The sequence below is a fragment of the Aethalodelphis obliquidens genome, unplaced genomic scaffold (genome assembly GCF_003676395.1).
Source record: "Aethalodelphis obliquidens isolate GAN/ISIS:26980383/991018 unplaced genomic scaffold, ASM367639v1 scaffold2, whole genome shotgun sequence".
Classification (NCBI taxonomy): Eukaryota; Metazoa; Chordata; class Mammalia; order Artiodactyla; family Delphinidae; genus Aethalodelphis; species Aethalodelphis obliquidens.
Genome location: NW_020837946.1, coordinates 62,625,237 through 62,643,171, shown reverse-complemented (window position 1 = coordinate 62,643,171; position 17,935 = coordinate 62,625,237). Strand labels below are relative to the sequence as shown.

Here is a 17,935-nt window from a genome sequence, read left to right as displayed (position 1 = left end):
CTTTCATAGGCAGCTAGGTATATGCTAACAGAAACTCTTTACATTCCTAGAAAGCTCCAGAAATTAAATTGCATTATTACTTTTCAAGGAGGGACACAGGTACACAATTTTATACATTCTGAAGATTTCATCATAGAGAATTCAGAAAATGGCACAAGAAAATAAGTAAGAAAAAAAAAGGAAGTGACAACTCAACTAAGTGACTCTGCAATGATTCATCTCAAATCTTCATTCCAACAACTTCTCGTGGCCTCTCTGAGTGATTCCCCCACCTAAGTGATTACTGACTTCTCTCTCTTCCTTCAGCCTGATTCCTGATGTGTCACTGCCAGCTCAGATCCACTGGTAAAACATTAAGCTCTGCTCTTCTCCGTAATTCTACTTCCCAGAACCCTTTCTTCTCATCAGCCTTGTAAAATACCTATACCTGATACAGTCGACCATCCAAGGTGACAATTTGTCCATAACCTCACTGAGAAGGCCCCAGTGCAAATAAATGCTGCTGTGACTTACTCAAAGCCTAGATTAGCCACATCTTGGCATGACCTTGAGATTGAGCTGGTTTCTCCAACCTCTGCTAAGATTTCTACAACTACTTAGAGCCTGAAAAAATAATCAGTTGTGCTCAAACTGGTTGCTGTAAGTAGCTCACAGTTAAGGAAGCTGTGCTGAAGAGTTTGGTGGCCAGTGAGGCATGGTTGTGGCTTTATAGCAGTGAGATCATAGGCAAGCCTGGTATTATTGACTATAATGTTTAAGGACCAGTCTTTAACACCTGAGTATATTTGGTTTATTATTTGAGTGTTCTTGGACCATGTGTGATCAGACTGGTATCTGAATAAAATAACATAACGTATGATAAAAAATACACCTTTTTCATGCATGAAACCCCATTTATCAATTCTAATATTTCCTATGATATCCTAAGTTTCAGAACATTCATATTTAGCTTTTATAATAAGGCTAAAATTCACAGCAATACTTAAGTTTATACATCTTTCCTCATAATTTCCAATGTTGCTTCTCAATTATCACCTTCAAATCTATAAGTCCCTGAACTTCTTATAACTCCCAACACTGAGAAACCACTTCCTCTTGTCTTTACCCTCCTGCTGGATTCACATTTTTCAACTTCCCCTTGCAAGGGCCTGCAGCTGTGTTTTTTGACACAGCTGTTAGATTTTGTCGTAACTCCAATGACCTTTGCTCTCATTTTTATTTTACTCACATCATCATAACATTCCTGATAAATCCCTCTTTATAAACCTATGGCCTTTTGAACTTTTTAAACAATCTAATGGGTTTAAAAGGGGAAAGGTGGGGCAAGGGATAAATTAGGAGTTTGGGATTAACATATACACACTATATATAAAATAAATAAACCAACAAGGACCTACTGTATAGCACAGGGAACTATAGTCAAAATTTTGTAATAACCTATAAGGGAAAAGAATCTGTGAAAGAATATTTTTATATATATAAATCACTTTGCTGCATACCTGAAATTAACACAACATTGTAAATCAACTTCAATTGTAAATATCTCAATAAAAAAAACCTTTTTTTTAATCTAATGGGTTTAGCTTCTCTCCTTCATGGTAATTCCTAGGTCATCTTGAGCATAAAGAAGATTCCTCTCTTGCCCTTGGCTCATCTTGGCATTCAGTTCCTTCATCCCAGAGCAGTCTTTGAACAAAGTACATCATACTCCTGATACATATGAGGGGAAAGGGAAAGTAGGGGTTTACTCCCATTGCTGTAATGTGGACAGGTGCCCAAGAAATACTTAATACTGTTACCCCTTGGGAAAAATCACGATAGGACGGCTTCTGATCTCTAATCCACTCAATCTTTTATTTATTCATTCAACAAATATTCATTTATCAATGACTATTAGCTTAGCATCTCGATAGGCATTATGGATAGAGATGATGAGCAAAACATGCGTGGTCTCATGAAGTTTATAATCCAAAGGAGAACCAATAATAAATGATCACACAAGCATAGAAATGATGATAAAGGTCATAAAGTCTATTAAGGAAATGTTCAAGAGGCTATGGGAGAGTTGAGAAGAGGGATTTAACTTAGATTGAGGATTTGGAGGAGGCTGGCCTGAGAAAGAGAGGGTGAAGGGATTGGCCAGGAAAAGAGTAGAAAGAAGAGGACAACAGTTAGGGGAAAATAGTTCATACAAAAGCCCTACGTCAGGAGAGAGCCTGTAGATTTGAATGACTAAAAGGACCCCACTGTGGCTGGAGAGTGATGAGAAAGGGAGAGAGTGGCACGGCCTGTGGCTGGACAGGTGGGTGGAAGGCTAATCACACAGGACCTTGAAAGCCACACTCACGAGTTACAATTCAGCAGAAGAGTAATGGGATCTGATTTTCATTATTAAACATTCACTCATGGCAGGGTGAGTTGAAGGGGGCAAGCATGGAAGCAGAGAAACAGGTAGAAGGCTATGGAGTAATACAGGCAAAATATGATATGGCAGCTTATCTTACGATGCTAATAGTGGAGTTGTCAAGAACTGGCCACTTTCAAGAAATACATATAGGGTTAATTATTACTTATTATCAAAATTAATAGAATTTGTGGGTCAAGAGGAGTGGAGAGTCAAGGATGACTCCAAAATTTCTAGAATAAATGAATAGATGGATAGAACTGTCATTTACTAAGATGGGGAAGAACTGAGGAGAAAAATAATTGTAAGTGTAAGAACTAAGTGTTCAGTTTTTTATGTTTATTTTGAGATATTGTGAGATATTAAGGACAACTGTGAGTAGCAGTTGGGTCTGGAATTCAGCAAGTAACCATGGACTGGAGATGTTAATTTTGGAGTCTTTGGAGTACCTGCAGTATTTATGAGTTTGGAAGAATATAAAATCCCCTTGGGCTTCCCTGGTGGCGCAGTGGCTGAGAGTCCGCCTGCCGATGCAGGGGACATGAGTTCGTGCCCCGGTCCGGGAAGATCCCACATGCCGCGGAGCGGCTAGGCCCATGAGCCATGGCCGCTGAGCCTGTGCGTCCGGAGCCTGTGCTCCACAACGGGAGAGGCCACAATAGTGAGAAATCCCCTTGGAGAGTATAGAATGAAAAAAAATTTTTACAATTGATCCCTGAAGGACTCCATCATTTAAGGTTGGGCCAAAGGAAACTAAAAACTGACTTCTAGAAATGTTGATTAAAAACCAGAAGGGTCTGTAGTAGTGGATTCTGTAAACTAAGTTTTTCAGATAATCAAGCATCTTTTCAGCATATCAGAGAATCAGAAATTGAGCCAGAAAAAAAAAATCCTGCCATTATCCTCTATAATCATCAAAGAAGAAAGTATGTTAGACGGCAAAAGTTGGTTTTTTCACTGTTAACATTTGGCTGCTTATTATTCCAGTCCTTTTCTGTGCACTTAAAATTGATATGCATTTAAAAATAAACTTTATAAATATACACCGTATTTAATTTTATATCATCCTTTTCCACAGCACTGTAACAGTTTCCTATGTTATTACATATTCATCAAAAACAAGGTTTATAAAACCTGCATTTATAGTCTCTGATATAGATTTAACACAATCCGTTTAACCACCATGCTCAACATAGATTATCGCATTTTTTTTTTTTTTTGCGGTACGTCACTGCTGTGGCCTCTCCCGTTGCGGAGCACAGGCTCCGGACGTGCAGGCTCAGCGGCCGTGGCTCACGGGCCCAGCCGCTCCGCGGCATGTGGGATCCTCCCAGACCGGGGCACGAACCCGTGTTCCCTGCATCGGCAGGCGGACTCTCAACCACTGCGCCACTAGGGAAGCCCCGATTATTGCACTTTTTAAAAAAGTTTGAATGTACTTTTAAGACGTATGAATGATGACAAGTAGATAAATATTTGATAAATGTTTGACTGCAAATTTGATTATACCCTTAGGATAATTACTAAAAGGGGAATTACTGAGGCTCAGGACTCAAGCATTTTCAAGGTTCTAGAAATGCATTTTTTTCTTAGGAAAAAACACTGTTCACAGTTGCAGCAACACTGAATATTATCATTAAAATTTTAATTACATTTTAATTAAATTTAAGATGTAATAGAAATAATATCTCATTCTGCTGGTTTTTTTTTAATTAAAATGTAGTTGATTTGCAATATGGTGTTGGTTTCAAGTATACAGCAAGGTGATTCAGTTATGCATATATATATATTCTTTCTCAGATTCTTTTTCATTACAGGTTATTAAAAAGATATTGAATATAGTTCCATACGCTATACAGTAAATCCTTGTTGTTTATCTATGTTATTTATAGTAGTGTGTATCTATTAATCCCAGACTCCTAATTTATCCCTCCCCCCTACCTTTCCACTTCAGTAACCATGAGTTTGTTTTCTATGTCTCTGCAGCATTTTATTTTATTTTTTTAATTTAATTTTTTTTATTGGAGTATAAATGCTTTGCAACGTTGTGTTAGTTTCTGCTGTACAATGAAGGGAATCAGCTATATGTATACCTATATCCCCTCCCTCTTGGACCTCCCTCCCACCCCACCTCCCACCCCCTGCCCCATCCCACCCATCTAGGTCGACACAGAGCACCAAGTCTGCTATCCAACTGGAGATATACAAAAGGGATTCAAGTGTCATCCAAGTGGACTGGTAACACCAATGAAGATGGCAGAATAGCGACCACAAGGGGCTTGTCCCTCTCCAGAAACATCAAATTATCTGGCAAAAACTGTAAGGATCAACCTTATTGGAACTCTGGAAAACAGACAAAGCTTTACAGCAACCAAGTAAACATTTAACCAGAAGAAGGCCACTAAAACATAGAGAACTCTGTGGCATTTTAACTTAGCCTTGCCCCGCCCTTCTCCCCACATGGTGGTCTTCAAGATAACAGTTTGAGTTCCAAGTACGAGTACCTGGTACTGGAGGGAGTAGAGAAAACCTTGTTCCCAAGGAATCACGTTTGTTTTGACGTGTCTGTGGGTTCCTTGAAGAACAACACAAGAAGCCTGCCTTGCTTCACCTATCTTGGAATGCCCTCAGGGTGGAGGACGTTCCTCGAAAATATTGGCAGCCAAATGAACAAGCTGCTGCCACCTAGGACAAAAATCAACAGTTGAAGCAAACAATAGACGTGACAAAAGGAAGAAAAAGCTGGGGCGTAAGATTCTGGGGAATAAAGGCTTTGCAAAACTTCTGAGTATACCAGGGAATCTGGAAAGCCATGCACATGCCCAGGGCATCATGAATGCTCAGAAAAGACTTAGAAAAGACTGTAAGCTTTCACTTTTTTGCTGGGGGCAGGGGCTCATCGCAGCATGCAGGATCTTAGTCCCCCAACCAGGGATCAAACCCGTGCCCCCTAGAGTGGAAGCACAGAATCCTAACCACTGGACCGCCAGGGATTTCTCCACTTTTAGCTGAACTTTAGGCTCAGCGTAAGCAGGAAGTGAAGGCTAATTCAGAGTTGTAAATGGCCTGGCTAAGCACTGAGGATTGGCCCAACACAGAGCCAATCTGCAAAGACCTGGAGACAATTTTCTTTACATTTCTTTTCTTTTTTTCTTGGTTCCAGTCACTTAAAGAAGTCACTATCAAACAACTAGCTGACTACTAAGCTAAAGAAATGGAGACTTCAGAGATCCAACAAAGAATACATTCTTTACAAAAATAGCTTAGAAAAGTCACTAAACAAACAACTACAACCCACAGCAAGGACCAACAACAGATTCTAGAAAGAAGAGTGTTTGATTTTCAGAGTTTTCTGTTTAGAAAGAATAGTTTTCTTTCAACAAAGGGCGCAGGAACAACTGGATATCCACACACAAAAGAATAAAATTGGACTCCTACCTCACACCAAACACTAAAATTAACTCAAAATAGAACAAAGACCTAAATATAAGAGCAAAAATTATAAAACTTGGAAGAACATATATAAGCAAATCTTCACGACCTCAGTTTTGCTGCGGTTTCTTAAATATGATACCCAAAGCATAAGCAACAAAAGAAAAAATAGAAAAATTAGACTTTATCAAAATTAAAAACTTTTTTGCATCAAATGACACTATCAAGAGAGTGAGATGACAATCCACAAAATGGGAGAAAATGTTTTCAAATCATATATCTGATATGGATCTAGTATCTAGAATATGTAAAGAACACTTGTAACTCAACAACAAAAAGATAAACAACCCAATTAAAAACCAGGCAAGGGACTTGAATAGACATTTCTCCAAAGAAGAAACACAAATGGCCAAGTAGTACATGAAAAGATACTCAACATCTTTAGTCATTAGGGAAATGCAAATCAAAATCACAATGAGATACCACTTTACACCCACCAGGCCGGCTAAAATTAAAAGGATAGGTAATAAAAAGTTCTCACAGGGGTGTGGAGAAATTAGAACCCTCATACATTGCTAGTGGAAATGTAAAATGGTGAAGCCATTGTAGAAAACAGTTCAGTGCTTCCTCAAAAGTTAAACATAGAATTACCATATGACCCAGAAATTCTACTCCTAGGTATATATATATTTTAAAAAACAATAGACATTCAAAAAAAATTGTACAAGGATGTTCATAGTAGCTCTATTTATAATAGCCAAAAGCAACCCAAATGTTCATCAACAGATGAATAGTTAGACAAAATGTGTTATAACCATACAATGGAACATTATTTGGCTACAAAAAGGAGTGAAGGGGCTTCCCTGGTGATGCAGTGGTTGAGAGTCCGCCTGCCGATGCAGGAGACACGGGTTCGTGCCCCGGTCTGAGAGGATCTCACGTGCCGCGGAGCGGCTGGGCCCGTGAGCCATGGCCGATGGGCCTGTGCGTCCGGAGCCTGTGCTCCGCAGCGGGAGAGGCCACAACAGTGAGAGGCCCGTGTACCGAAAAAAAAAAAAAAAAAGAAACCGCCTGCCAATGCAGGGGACATGGGTTCAAGCCCTGGTCCGGGAAGATCCCACATGCCACGGAGCAATTAAGCCTGTGAGCCACAACTACTGAGCCTGTGCTCTAGAGCCCGTGCTCCACAACAAGCGAAGCCACCACAATGAGAAGCCTGCGCACCGCATGGAAGAGTAGCCAGCACTCCCTACGACTAGAGAAAGCCCGAGCTCAGCAACGAAGACCCAACAGAGCCAATAAATAAATAAATAAATAAAAATTAAAAAAATTTTTAAAAATAAAAAGAAATACATGGGCCAGATTGGTTTTCTTGACTAATATCCAAAACACATGAATTGACGTTGGGTGCTGTTGTCTTGCAAATACAGGCTCAATTCCATAACCATAGGGAAAGCATTTGATGCACTTTATAAATAACAATGAGGCATCTTACTTTTTAGACATCATTATGGCAAAAGAACAGAGACAAATTGAAAGCATATTTAGAGCGTAAAACACCTACAGCAAAACTATACCTTCCATTAGGTAAGCAGTCTGTTCTTAACAAGATATTCATCTCAGGCACAGGTTATGAGACTGGAAGCTAATCTAGTATGGCCCCCTCTTCTGTAATGCTTTAATTCAGTTTTGAATTTTCATTCAGGAGAACATTGATAAAATAGATATGTTTAATATCTCAAAGTCCGTCTTTCTTTTTAATTTACGTAATTTCTTTTAAAAATTTGCAAAAAATTTTATATAAATAACAAAGTGTGGTTATATCATGTTTTAAGCTTTTTATAATGGAATATTTCAAGCATACATAAAAGTAGACAAATTAGTATCCTGAAGTCCCATGTACGCATCACCAGCCCAGCCACACTCTCATTCATTCCTCCCACTTCCATAGTATTTTGAAACAATTCCCAGACATCATATTATTTCATCCACTAACATTTCAGTAATTAACCTAAATGATAAGGGCTCCTTTACTGATAACTCTAATACCATCATAATATCTGAAAAATTAACAAGAATTACTTAATGTAATCAACTATCCCAGTTAATTTGTTTTTTGTTTATTTATTTTTGGCTGCATTGGGTCTTCATTGCTGCGTGCGGGCTTTCTCTAGTTGCAGGGAGCGGGGGCTACTCTTTGTTGCGGTGTGCGGGCTTCTCATTGCGGTGGCTTCTCTTGTTGCAGAGCACGGGCTCTAGGCACGCAGGCTTCAGTAGTTGTGGCACACGGGCTTAGTTGCTCCGCGGCATGTGTGATCTTCCCTGACAAGGGCTCGAACCCGTGTCCCTTGCATTGGCAGGCATATTCTTAACCACTGCGCCACCAGGGAAGCCTATCCCAGTTAATTTAAATTCCTATCCCATAAAAATTGCCATAAATAGATTTATTGTTATTTTAAATTATGTCCCCTCAGGATCCAGATAAGGTCTGCATACTGCAATTGGTTATATCTTTTAAGTCTCCTTTAATCAGTAGATTCCGTCTCCACTATTTTGTGTGTGATTCATTTTTACTGAATAAATCAAGTTGTTTGTCCTTAAGATTCCCTCATTGGTTTATTGATTATAACCCCCAAGATATAGTTTGACTTGTTTCCCCTATTCTCTATATTTCCTATAAATTGGTAATTGGATGTAAAGGCTCTATGAGATTCCAGGGGTTTTTGGTGGCAGGGTTGGTGTTTGGTTTTTGGCTTTTTGGGTGGTTGGGGATATGGCAGGACTTTTTCCTAGCTGGCACTGTGTTGGGTCATATCATTTTCAGTGCAGTCTTTTTTTAAAAAAATTATTTATTTATTTTTGGCTGCGTTGGGTCTTCGTTGCTGCGTGCGGGCTTTCTCTAGTTGCGGTGAGTGGCGGCTACTCTTCTTTGCAGTGCACGGGCTTCTCATTGCAGTGGATTCCCTTGTTGCAGAGCACAGGCTGTAGGCATGCAGGCTTCAGTAGTTGTGGCACGTGGGCTCAGTAATTGTGGCTCGCGGGCTTTAGAGCACAGGCTCAGTAGCTGTGGCACACGGGCTTAGTTGCTCCACAGCGTGTGGGATCTTCCTGGACCAGGGCTCGAACCTGTGTTCCCTGCACTAGCAGGGATTCTTAACCACTTTGCCACTAGGAAAGTCCCCAGTGCAGTCTTTTAAAAATATCTTTTCCAGGAATTCCCTGGTGGTCAACTGGTTAGGACTCTGTGCTTTTGAGGGCCTGGGTTCAATCCCTGGTCAGGGAACTCCTGCAAGCCACGCAGCACAGCCAAAAAAAAAAAAAAAAAATATATATATATATACACACACACACACACACACACACACACACATATATATATACACATATATATGTATCTTTTCCTTTTTCTCTTGTTTCATCCTCTCTTGGTTTCACCTACACCACCCATCTACAAGTGACCCATATTAACAACCCAGGGCATATTCCTCCATAGTTTCTCCCTGTTCACTTAAATATCTTTACACACGTGCACATAGAGATTCCCTGTCTACTTTACAAAAGTGAGGTCATGGAAAGCCTTCCAAGCCAAGTGGTAGAGCTGTAATTTGTTCTATTTAATGGCTTTAAAATAATATGCCATGTACACATCTACCATGATTTACTCAGCCATCCCACTTCTGGTGGCAATCACTTTTCTCTTTGGCAATCCTGGATCTTGTTGCCACCTCTGGTTCATATGTACGTGTATACTGGCTTTGTTTTTTTGTTTGTTTTTTTTTTTTGCGGTACGAGGCCCTCCCACTGTTGTGGCCTCTCCCGCTGCGGAGCACAGGCCCTGGATGCGCAGGCTCAGCGGCCATGGCCCACGGGCCCAGCCGCTCCGCGGCACATGGGATCCTCCCGGACTGGGGCACGAACCAGCATCCCCCGCATCGGCAGGCAGACTCCCAATCACTGCGCCACCAGGGAAGCCCCTGACTTTGTTTTTATAAAATGGATTCCCAGCAGTGGGATTGCTGGGTCAAAAAGTAATATGTATTTTTTATTTTAATAGATGTTTCCAGTTAGCTTTCAAAAAAGGCTGTAGCGGTTCACATATCCACCAGCCAAGGATGAGATCACCCTTTCTCTGACAATATAAAACAGTCTCAAGGAGGAAAAAATAGTCACAGATGAGAGTCACATGTTGAGAGCCAGCAAGGGGCAGGGGTCATTCAAGGAGAGGAAAAAGCTCTGTGGACTTCCTTCATCAACAATTAATGAGCCAATGGTGAGTGATTCCTCAATAGGAAAGGCCCTACTTATTTATCCTTGCATCTCATGAGCCTAACACAGAGTGGCATAGAACAAACAGCTCAGAAGACCTTAAAACAGGGTCTGAAGACAGTTATCTCTAACTACCAAATGTTGTTTTTAACTCCTCTCCATTTCCTGGATCCCAGTGAGTTCTTTCCTACTGGATGGCACTTGTATATCATCAAGCATCTGCTCATAATTTCCTTTGATTCTTTATCATCTCAGTTAAGATTCTGGGAAAAGGAAGTTGTCTTGGAAAGGAAGAAACCAGTAAACTTAGCAAGAGGATCATTCTTAAGCCAGGGGATAAAAAAATGTTTAATGCTCTACGTGTGTTGGTCACACCAGAAGGAGTAACCACCTCCCTCCCTCTGTGAGAGTCACATTTTTCTTACTAAACCTCCACCCTTATTTCTCGCAAGTCTCCCTGTTGCTGAGAATCCCCAGTGTTTCTGATCTTTTCCCTCCATTCTCACCCATCTTCTCTTGCTCCATGTGCCTCGACGGGACAATGCTCACCAATATGATACTCCTCACCCCACCTTTCAAACCAAGACCTCTTGTTTGAGTAAGTTAAAATGACGTGTGTTCTGCAAATAAGAAGAATCTTTCTTCAAATAATCTACCAAATGTTCCCATGACTCAGTCCCTTATTATTATACCTAAATATCTTACAGTGTAGGGGAACAAAAGATTAGCCCAGCTTCATCTTACAGCTGGGACAGTCAGGAAATGCCAAATGAATAACAAAGCTCCTGGTTTTGACCAAGCCTGGCTATGCATTTATGAACAGCATTTGCAATTCAGCTCCTCGCATGTCAGAGGCATTGTTGGTGTAGTCGGGGGAACCTTTATAGTGGAAATAAGAGAGCTGCCTGTTGACAAAGGAAGGAGGTAGAAATGACAGCCTGTACTGTTTTTACCAGGAAGCCATAAATCCAATTCATTATTTGTTATTCAGAGAAACGCACTCCACTGAGAGCGACCTTGGAGAGAGGACTATATTATTATGCCAGGAAGGAGGAAGTCAACACGCAAACTCCATAAACAGTCTTTTCTCTCTGGCAACCCTTACAAGAGTGCCACCAGCCATACTCCAGGAATTGGATCCCCTACAGCCTGCAGTGCTGGGGTATGTGCTTTTTTCCATTTGACTCCCATTTTAAGAATACCTGTGGCTTGGACCACCCCAGCAGAGTGCCGTGACAAGGAAGTTGATGTATGTCCTCCGAGACAGTGTTGGATCCGGATATTCTCCTTGTGTTTTGGTGTCTGGAAAAGAGTGGAGAAGGCATCTTTGGGCAGAAATCAGAGGGAAATATGGGGGACATACACACTTACAAGAAAAAGGAGAGTCATGTTTAGTGTTTTTTCTATGGCAGTATCTAGACTTACCCCTGTATAATTAGAGCCCAAGTATCAACATCGAAATTTACATTTGAATGAAATTCACAATACAATCTCTGTTTTAAAAAGGAACTAGGAAGAAAATGGAATTGCAATTTCATTCTTGATTTTTTACATCACCTTGGATGACCAGGAGTCTAATGTAGGGAGAGTTCTGAACAAAAAAACACTTTCATATGTTGCCTTATTAAGGAATGGAAATGAAAGAAAGCTTAGCACTTAAGAAGTGAATTTGAATGCAGATATGTTAACAGTCCAGATAAGGCACTGCTGACAAATGATTTCATTAACTGAACACCTAGATGGGATCATTTGGCAAAGGAAGCAAGTGTTCCAACCCTGGTGCCAGGGCTACTGAAGCTGAACTCCTAAACTGGGTCCACTGGAATTGAGGGATCCAGACACACGGCAAGAATTCTGGTTCTCAACATGCAGATCAGTCAAAACATCTGATTTTTTTTTTAAAGTCTACTTGGGAAAATTTTAAAACAGGGCACCAAACACGATTGCTGAGTCAGCAAAACCTACTGATGTTACAGCCTTTTCTTGGCCCTTTTCCCATCTCTACCCCATGACCACTCAGGTGTCTGTGGCTCTCTCCACCTCTCAGTGACAGTAACTTGCTTGCAGGAAAGGTCAGACAGTAATCATTTATACCTGTCTTCATGAGGATGTAACTCAATGTATTATCTCTCAAAGAAGATTTCTATTTAAGCCTTACTCTGACATGTGAAATGTCAAAGGGGAAAAACTATATTTGGACATTTTGGACACACTAAATCTTTACCTGAGTAAATTTCAGTTTTGGTGTTTTGTTCTTTTGGAGAAAAAAGATCCCTGTGTAATTTAAAGAGTGATAGCAGTTGTCTAGACTCTACCTAGACAGATATGTTCATTCATCCACTCATCTCAGCTCAACCATAAGAAACTACGTTTTTCAAAGAAGGGACACAGAAGCCTGGGAAATCTGAGACGTATAGCAACAAATCAGTATATAAAGAGACTGAAACTAAACAATCAGTGGCGTTTGTACCAGCTTGAGTGCCTAGGGTAAAGGTGACAGGCTTGGGGATGGGTGGGGCTGGTGTATATATTAGCACCTGCAGCCTTGGTACTTTCCGTTGCATCCCAGGATATGCCAGGTCAATTGTGATGACCCTAAAACAGACCAACTCTGGGCAGGGAGGGGGCGTCCTTTCCTCTTCCCAGTGGTCTCAGTTCTAGAGACCACTTCAGTAATATCTCCTTGTCATACCTTAAAACACAAATTAAGACTTATAAATAAGTCCACTCTCTCATTTCCTTAAAATGTTTTGATCTCCTTGCTCTCCAATGTATAACAACAACAACAACAAAAGTGGTAAAAACGAATCATCAGAGACTGGTTTCCCCTACCTACACTCTTAGGAGGGAAGGAGTACTAAATCAGCAAAGGCGTGTTAACAGGGAGGAAAAAAATAACTAGAGATCATGAACAATAATCATAATTCAAAAATTAAATAATTAAAACAAGGCACCGGGCAAAAGAATGTCTCCATGTTAATTATTTCAGTACTCACAGTGAAAGTGGTGTTATTGATCATTTGTAATTCCCTTCCCTTCTAATTCCCCAAGTAATTACCTTTCATTTACTAAAGATACTGCTGATTCCTTTGGAAACACGTGACCCACAACTTCTTGGCTTCCTTCAACCGCAGAAGAGAGATTTAGTCATCACCCCGAGTCACAGCGAGGGTGACTCACAGAGCGAGGAGGGAACCTGAGGACTCCTCACACATTTAAGCACTTTGAGTCTGACAGGAGGCCAGGCACCTCCACACTAAGAGGATCTTCGACGCCAGGGTGGCACAACCCTTCTTTCCCCAGCACAGCGGGCAGATCGGGCAGATTACAAGCAGCCCAGCCAGTCCACACCAGCTTCTGTGTCCCCATTCATCTTAAATAAGGTAACTGTCATTTATTCCTTCATTTCTCATGTCAGTCTTCAAACTGTTTTGTCTTACAAAATGAATCAAGTTGTCTTTCATGCTGCAGTCAATGGTTGCTATAAAAAAAAAAAAAAAGTGATATGTTAGGAGGCTGTAACGGGCCCTAGGTCCATCTCACCACAGAAATGATCTCAGTATCCCTCGAGACCTGGCCTTGAACTTCCCCAGGTTTCTCTCTGAATGTTCTTTAGCACCATAGAGTTACAATTACATTTACATCTAGTTCATCTCTCTGTGCTTATTTGACACCATCTGTGAATCTTATAATTAACTGCAAACTGGAGTGGGAAGAGGCTCCAAAAAGAGTGGGAATCTTAGCTGAGTTTCTGATTGGAACAATAGATCTGCTACCGACTGCAGGTCAGGTCTGTTTGTCTACCTGCTTTACCAATATTTTCAGATGCCAATTTAGGCAAATATTATATACACACACGCTAGCTGAGTGAGAAAGATGTTGTCTAGTCCAGAAGGAAGCAGGGAAATTCCTCAACCCACATTTGATCGCTGGGCGCTGGGATGACAATAATAATATATTTACTCTCCATTTTACGATTCAGGTGGGGATTTTACCTGAAACTTCCAACATACAACGAGAAAGGGAGAAAGTCAGTTTAGTGGCTTCAAGGACAGCCCTTGTTAAAGGCTTTATGACGCAAACGGTAGTGTGGTGTCTCTCTCTCAGCGGGTTGATTTTTAGCAGCTGGGGAAAAAGTTTAAAGAAAACACACTTTTAAATTAAAATTCAATTTAGGGTTGTACAAATAGTTCTGAAATGTCCTGCTACACTATTAGCTCCAGGGTAAGGATTATGTTTTATTTAGCTTAGTAAGTGCTCTAAAAAAAATCCTTGGCTAGATACTGCATAAAATGCAAATTAAATGTTGTATCACCTTTGTTGTACTTTAGACATTCGAAAAGTGTGTCCAATTTTTAGGACAAAGCTCAATATTTAAATGCAAGGAAAAAATTATTATCTCATACATATCAAATGGAGAAAATGGGAATTCGTTCTAAAACCCTTATAAGGCATGTCACTTTCTCAAGGTACTGTCTTTAAAAACTCTGCTTCTGCTCAAAGATAACTGAGACTAAAAGAAATATACTGAAGATCTGAACATGCTTTCTGCATCTCTACATAACGTTCTCTCTGTATTCTAAGCTTTCCTTGAAGCTTTGTAACTAAGCTATAATAAAATACAATATACAATGTCTTCCAATTAGCAACTTTTATTCAGCAACATAAATAAGGTAACCATGGCTTTAACAACAATTCTTAACCTGCCAGTACTGTCAGGAAGCATATGGGCAAAATAATAAACCTAGGAGGGACTGGAAATATTAATTAATTTATTTATTATTATGGATGTTTTTATCAATTATAATTTAAAAGTTTTGAGAGAAAGCAAAAGAAAGAGATACTTTTTTCCTTAGAACTAAAGAATGCAAAACATAAATTCGTCAGGTCTTGCCTACAAAAGAGTGGGCTGGCACACCTCTGCCAGGAGACTGAATGAGTCTGCAAAGAGGAACACTCCTCTCCATACCTCAGTGTCCCACTCCACAGGGCACACTGGGTACCATGGGCTGCCTCCCTCCTGCAGGAAGCAGGATGCAAGGGGAACATAACTGGTGGAGGAGCTTCTTCATCCCACTGAGTGAGGGAACTTACAAGGATAAATACCATCTCAGCCGTATTATCAGGGACATCATAATCATTATCATTTTAATCAGACCCTCAACGGACCATTTGTTGCCTTATGTAAGGCTATTTCAGGTAAGGTCCCTCAGCTTCATTTTTAAAATTTTTTTTAGATTTCTGGGTGCCCAACTTGAACATTTTTTTCACAGGAACATCATTCACTAGTCATACGAATTAGTTTGTGTCATTAGGTGCAAGTGTCATTTTTCTTAAAGAAAAGTGCCACAGAAATCTCAGAAAGGGCAGTTAGGTTAAATAGTGACAGAATTTCTTGACTCAATGAAAAGGTAAAAATAAAAAGGAATTTGGTGTCAATTAACCAGGTTTACAATATTTAAACGTACGAAGGACATACACGTCTGGTCAGACTGCTGTCAACACTAAGAAAGCTTGTGCAAGAGAACCTCAGAAAGAAAATATTTTAGAAAACAATTGCTAAATGTTCTCTGTTTGATGTATTTTGATAAAAACTTAGTTGTGGATTCAACTCAGGCCATGACTGCAACAGATTGAAAAAAAATAAAGATTCTACAAATCCCTTAACAATCAGTGTGATTGACTAGTCTCAGTATTGCTTTCTAAAACAAAGCCTTTTGTGAAGTTCTGTGGAAATAAAACCAAGCTGTATGGAAAGAATTCTACATTTGTTATAAAAAGTATACCTTGCAATGACATTGAAACGTTAAGACATTATTTTCCGTTTTGTTTCTTTTAGACTGTGTCATTTATTTTTAAAGAGCACAGGAAGATGACTAAGAGAAGTGATATCAAAGGACCTTATTTTAGATATTTTACTAGGAAAAGAAACCCAGAGAGAGAAAATTAAAAGAAGCAGAAGTGGGCAAGGTCAGCAATCGAGTTGCAATATTTTCCTATAGCAGCAGCCAAGCAGTTACTCTTCAGCCCTTCACGTGCAGATGAAAGAGAAAATTAGTTCTCCTTTCTTGGTTCCTTTTGAGGCTTTGTGGCATGGTGGAGAATTCTGATCATGTATTTTCATTTTTCCTATTGACTGATAATGTGTTCATCTCTTTCTATTTCTACTTTTCTTTTTACACAGTTTAGGAATTGAGATCAAAATTTTAGATCTAGCCGCTCCTGGCAAACGACCTTATGTATGACATCTACCCTACTTAGCTCACAGAAGTATTCTGACAATTTAATGAGATAAAATTTTATTTGAACACTTTTCAAAAATGTTTAAAGTTATCTAAATTGGAAGTGTGACTAGATGACGATAATAATGATGTTGATGATGCCCTGATGATCTAGAGGGCTCAAAGATGAATCCAATTATCACTAGAACCCTGGTGTTCAAGTGGAAACTTCCTTCTCTCCCTCTCCTCCTTCTTTCCTTCCACATTTATTTACTTAATACCAACTATCCCACAATGCACAGGTGGTGTAGAGAAGTGTACACATAGCCCAGAGTGGCATGGGAATCCAGGTAGCAGTGGAGCAGAGGATTAAAGCATGGATGCTGGGATCGAGTGGCCTGCCTAGCAGTCCCCAGAGCAGCACAATTCTATCTTGAGCCAATTAACATGCATTTCTGAATTTGTTTCCTCATCTATAAAATACAGATCATTTTACTGTAAGGTTTGAATGAGAAAGATATTTCTAGATCCTAGCAGAGCACCTAGAATGTGGTAATACTCAATAAATCATAGAGTTATTATCATTTCTACCTGACTTGGTCAACTGGGAATCCCAAGGACCATGGCTTTCTAGGAGCATCCTCTGAATTCTGTAGTCAGCAGGCCACCCATCTGAAAGGTGCCCCAGAGGAGTCCAGAGAGGTCTAAACTCAAAGGGCTCAGCCACAATTTAGGCCTCATAAAAGCTGTGAGTGCTTATTTGGTAATTTCTAAATTCACAAATTGTATCACACACAAATTTGGCTTTGTTCACTGCCTCCTATCCTCCTGATGACAAAAAGGCAATTATTTTTTTATAAACATAGAAATCGATGCTTACAGCAGCAGGGTATGAATAATATTTATAAATAACAAAACTTTTCTGGTAAGACCATAAAAAAATATGAACTCTTATCAATGTGGCACTACTGAGGAACCAACAACTGAGTTTCCAGAAAAGTAGTTCTGAGGCTGTACAGTTCTGGGCCCCCAAGACAAGGCAGTGCTAGACCAGTGGTTCTCAAATGGGAGTGCTTTTATCCCCAGGGGCCATCTGGCAACGTCTGGAGACACTTTTGGTTTTTTGGTTGTCACAACTGGGGAGGGGGTCTACTGGCATCTAGACGATAGAGGCCAGGGGTGCTGCTAAACACCCTGTAATACACAGGACAAACCCCATAACAAAGAATTATCTGACCCAAAATTGCAGAAGTACTGAGGTTGAGAACCCAATCCAAAATATGGGCAATGCATAGAGCAGCCCCCTCACAAAGTGAAAGTGGTTGATCCTGCCATACGACAAGGTTCTTCCTGTGTAGCACGCCTAGTCACTTTATTTCACCAAGTACTCTTCAAGGTAGAAATTATTATCTCCATATTACAGATAGAAAAATGGAGGTGAAGACAATAAAAGTAATTTACCCAAAGGCCTTCTGATGGTAGAGGAACTGAGACTGAAACTTTACCGGCCTGATTCCAAGGCCTGGGCTCCTAAGCCCTGCTCTAATTGTTGTGTGTGTATGTGTCTGTGTGTGTGTGTGTGTGTGTGTGTGTGTGTGTGTGTGTGTGTGTG

General features: G+C 40.2%; 1 protein-coding gene and 1 pseudogene across 1 annotated transcript in view; both read left to right on the top strand.

Annotated features, from left to right (window-relative positions):
• Window positions 1–456: 456 nt before the first annotated feature.
• Window positions 457–758, top strand: LOC113605143 (ATP synthase subunit g, mitochondrial pseudogene; annotated as a pseudogene).
• Window positions 759–13,274: 12,516 nt separating this feature from the next.
• DHRS9 (dehydrogenase/reductase 9) overlaps window positions 13,275–17,935 on the top strand; it is a 14,089-nt gene continuing 9,428 nt past the window's right edge. Inside the window, exon 1 of the mRNA XM_027129063.1 lies at window positions 13,275–13,485. The gene's annotated coding sequence lies outside the window, so the exon portion shown is untranslated. The remainder of the gene's footprint in view (window positions 13,486–17,935) is intronic.